General features: G+C 54.3%; 1 pseudogene; it reads right to left on the bottom strand.

The window, feature by feature from the left end:
- Positions 1-1,790: 1,790 nt before the first annotated feature.
- LOC140645570 (olfactory receptor 14C36-like) lies at positions 1,791-3,499 on the bottom strand (annotated as a pseudogene).
- Between the last annotated feature and the right edge of the window lie 933 nt (positions 3,500-4,432).

Here is a 4,432-nt window from a genome sequence, read left to right as displayed (position 1 = left end):
CATAAAAAAGGCTCAGACCAGGTTGTTCAAGGCTTGATCCAGTCAGAGTTTGACAACCTTCAAGGACAGAGTTTACACAGCATCTCTGGGTGACCTGCTCCAATGCTTTCCTCCGCTCATGGTGAAACAGGCTTTCCTTATCTCCAGGCTGAACCTCCTCTCTTTCATCTTCCATCCACTGTCTTTTGTCCTCCCACCATGCACTATGGTGAAGAGCTTGTCTCTCTGGTCTCCATAAAGTCCTTGTAGGTACTGGCAGGCTGCAATGAGGTCCCTCTTTGCCTTCCTTTCTCTGGGCTGCAGTAGCTCAGCTCCCTCAGCCTTTCCTCATGGGAAAGGTGCTCCAGTCCCTGACCATCTTGGAGGTCCTTTGCTTCAAGCCAAGTGATTCAAGCACTGAGCCCAGCAGGATGATGGAAATGGCCAAAAAGGAAAATTCACCCATAAACTTGGGGTGTGGTGCCAGTGCTGGAAATGGCCAATGAGAAAGGCTGGGGGGTTACAAATGCCCTGGGGCACCTTCCCCAGCTGTCCATGCCACCAAAGACAAAGACCAGCCTCCTCTGTCCTGTGTCTGCAAGTCTCAGCTGCCTTCCACAAGGCGTGGCTCTGCACCACCAATCCCCTGGTGTGAGTCCTCACCCTGCATGGTCAGGCAGCTCAGTTAACTTCAGTGTGCTTCTATCCCGAGTAATTTCCAGCTCAGCCCAGTCCCTCTCTGATGGTCCCCACCACTTCCCTCCCCCTACCCATCTCTCTCAGTCCAGCCCAGAAAAGCAGCCCATTCTGGGCTGACCCCATGGCAGTGCCCATTGATGGGTATTGCAAAGCTCTGCACAATCAACCCCACAGCTCCAGCCCTTCTGAAGCTCACAGTAGCTCCTGGTGGGCAGAGAGGTGTCTCAGCCTCCCCATCAGCCCCAGGGCTGAGGGCCAGCCATGGCATGAGGAGATGGAGGCCAGTGACTGCTCCTGTATGGAAGACATACTTATTGTCCAGGCCAGCAAACCCCTCTGTGCCAGCCCCACTCCCAGGAAAAGGCTCCTGGCCCAGGGCATCCTCAGGCTGCGTCAGCTACCCAAGTAATAGAGAAGCCTGCCCGAGCTGGTGCATTCAGAAATAGGTTTCTCTTTGTCATTTATTCCTCCGTGGAAGCATAGAGTTGCTGCTTTGATCTTCTCCAAAGATGTCTCTGCCCCCAGAGAGCCTTTCACCAGGGAAGTTTATCCACGATGGCCTGACTTGCCACTCCTCCCTCCTCCCCATGCTCTCCACAGGGCCCCGAGCTGTTGGTACTGCTCTGCAGAACGAGCGGGCTGTGGTGCCTGAAAGCCATGGGGTGACAATCTCAGGCAGATCCCTGTTGATCATTCACCATCTCTGGGGGAACTGGGCACCCACAGGTGAAGGCTCAGCCCAGGCCCATTCTCTAACACATTGCCCCATGCCCTCCTCCCCTCATCCCCTGGGGAGAACCCAAGCAAAGCAGCACGGCATTGTGGGGGCCATTTCTTCAGCCTGAGCTCAGCTTTGGAAGAAGAGCCCAACCTCCAGACACCACCACTGAGGAAATCCCCTTTTATTACAGAGGTGCGACATGGGAGGCCATCTGTACCATTGTGCTAGACACACGTGAAGAGGCCTGTGGGTCAGACAGGCTGGGTTCGTGGCTCTGGGGAAGTGGAGTGGATTCAGACATGGACAAACATGGTTATCACAGATAAAATGTCCAAAGCACAAGACGTTCCCAAGAAGTATTTGAAATCACTTCTGAAGAGATGTGAGCAGGCTATTGCTGCTGAGAAAGAGCGGATTGAATCAGCTTCTTCAATGTGTCTTTAAGCTCCTGGTTCCTCATGCTGTAGATGAGGGGGTTCACAGCTGGAGGCACCACTGAGTACAGAACTGCCACCACCATCTCCAGCGATGGGGAGGAGATGGAGGGGGGCTTCAGGTAGGCAAACATGCTGATAAACAAGTGCTGATAAACAAGGAGACCACGGCCAGGTGAGGGAGGCACATGGAAAAGGCTTTGTGCTGTCCCTGCTCAGAGGGGATCTTGACCACAGCCCTGAAGATCTGCACATAGGACAGCACAATGAAAACAAAACAACCAACATCCACAAAGATAGTAACTACAATAACCCACACTTCCCTGAGGTATGAATCTGAGCAGGAGAGCTTGAGGATCTGGGGGATTTCACAGAAGAACTGGTCCAGGGCATTGCCTTGGCAGAGTGGTATTAAAAATGTATTGGCAGTGTGCAGCACAGCATAGAGGAAACCACTGCCCCAGGCAGCTGCTGCCATGTGGACACAAGCTCTGCTGCCCACGAGGGTCCCGTAGTGCAGGGGCTTGCATATGGCAACGTAGCGGTCATAGGCCATGACAGTGAGAAGAAAATACTCTGCTGAAATGAAAAAGACAAATAGAAAAACCTGTGCAACACATCCCAGGTAGGAGATGGCCCTGGTGTCCCACAGGGAATTGGCCATGGCTTTGGGGAGAATGGTGGAGATGGAGCCCAGGTCAAGGAGGGAGAGGTTGAGGAGGAAGAAGTACATGGGGGTGTGGAGGTGGTGGTTGCAGGCTACGGCAGTGAGGATGAGGCCGTTGCCCAGGAGGGCAGCCAGGTAGATGCCCAGGAAGAGCCAGAAGTACAAGAGCTGCAGCTCCCATGTGTCTGCCAATGCCAGGAGGAGGAACTCTGTGATGGAGCTGGCATTGGACATTTGCTGCTTCTGGGCATGGGCACCTGTCCAAGGAGGAAAAGGCAGTGAGAAGTGAGAAGTGAAAAGGCAGAGTTCTCTGAGCAAAACCTATTCCAGTTCTCATGGAAACCCCCCAGACTTCCTTGCCCCTTTCAGGTAGACCTTTGTCACGTCCCTTTTATGAGCTCTGCGTGGTGTTGGCAAAGGGTGCCATTGGGAGCAGGGAGCTCTGCTGTGGACTCTTGAAGTGTCGGTCCTGTCCTACAGCTATAGGTAAATAGGAACACAGGGTGATCTCGGATTAAATCCACCTTTGATACCAATGAGCTTTGCAGCATTGTTGTTCCCATTTCACCTGACACCTGAGCTGTGGGGATTTTGGTTTGTGTATTTTGTTCTAGTTGCCTCACCACAACCGAGGAGTGTTTTTAAGGCAGAAAGCCTTGGCATTCCTCTTGCACTCCAAGTGAAACCTTGTGGGAGCTGACAGGCAAAGGGACTGTCCCTTAGTGCAGGGTATGGAGAGCTGCTCTCTCCAGCAGCCCTGGTCTCAGCTGCCCTTTCCTTGTGGCGCTTTGCGCTGGAGGATCATCACACCCCTATGTTCCCCTGAGAAGAAACTGGACACTGCTGAGAGCAGAGGAATCCAGTTTCTGAGTGCAGACCTCCAAAGCCCTCCCTGCCATCGCATCGTACCTGAGGGGGATCTCAGCTCCCCCCTCCCAGCCAGGGACACACAGGGCTCATTGCAGCTGCCCACATAGAGATGATGAGCAGCATTGCCATGGCCTTAGCACCGAATTTTCTTCTCCATGGGGCTCCCTCCTCTCTGGGGCACAGAGATGCCATGGCAGAGCTGTGCCCTTGTGGGAGGCAGCCTGCAGCCCAGCAGGACCCCCAGCAAAATAGTTGACAATCCTGAGGATGGGGTGCCCTGAAGTGAGGGTCAGCTCATTGCCAGCCCCACACACTGCAGTGCCCAGAGCCCCCAGGTAAGGTGGGGACAAAAGCAGCAAGGACAGGAGGGGAAACACAGAGAAATGCCCCAATGTTCCTGCCAAGGGAGGAAGGACAGGGACAGACAAACAGGCCCTCAGGTGTTTCTCCTTATTGGGGTCAGGCTGCCAAGAAGAAGACTCAGCCTGAAACCCCAAGACCCTGGGTGCAGAAGCTGTGCTGGATGGGAGAGGAGAGCAGGGGGGTGCTCCAGGAAAGTGTTTGTGCTGCAGGGGATGTCTGGGAGGTGCCCAAAAGCCCCTCCCATGGCATTGCTGGCAGCAGCTCCCTCTCCCTGCCTGCCCATGACTCTGCTGCCTGGAGCTGGCTCTGCTGGGAGCTGCTTCTCTGTCCCCATGTGTCCTCCCTGTCTGTGCTCACGGACCCCATCCCACCCGCTGTGTTCTCTGCTCTGCCCTGCAGACACCTCCTGGCAGCAAAGTACTGACCAGGGGCATCTCTGTATGTGCAGGGGCTCAGGAGAAACTCAGAGAAGTCCCAGTTAGAACGGGGGTCTTCTCCGGCATGGAGAAAAAATTTCCATCTCCCACTGCACACCCAGCCAACCAAGAAGAGAAAACTCAAAGCACTGATTCCTTCCTTTTAATGTAATCCCCATTTTGACCTTTCTCTGGAAAAGTCCCCTTGGAAATGGCCTGGGGGTAACCTGGAGCTGTGAGCAGCCCTGGTCCATGCAGCACCCTCTCAACAGCAAGACCCTGC

The sequence above is a fragment of the Ciconia boyciana genome, chromosome 35 (genome assembly GCF_034638445.1).
Source record: "Ciconia boyciana chromosome 35, ASM3463844v1, whole genome shotgun sequence".
Classification (NCBI taxonomy): domain Eukaryota; kingdom Metazoa; phylum Chordata; class Aves; order Ciconiiformes; family Ciconiidae; genus Ciconia; species Ciconia boyciana.
Note: the sequence above shows the minus strand (reverse complement) of the source record. Positions and strands in the feature narration are given on the sequence as shown.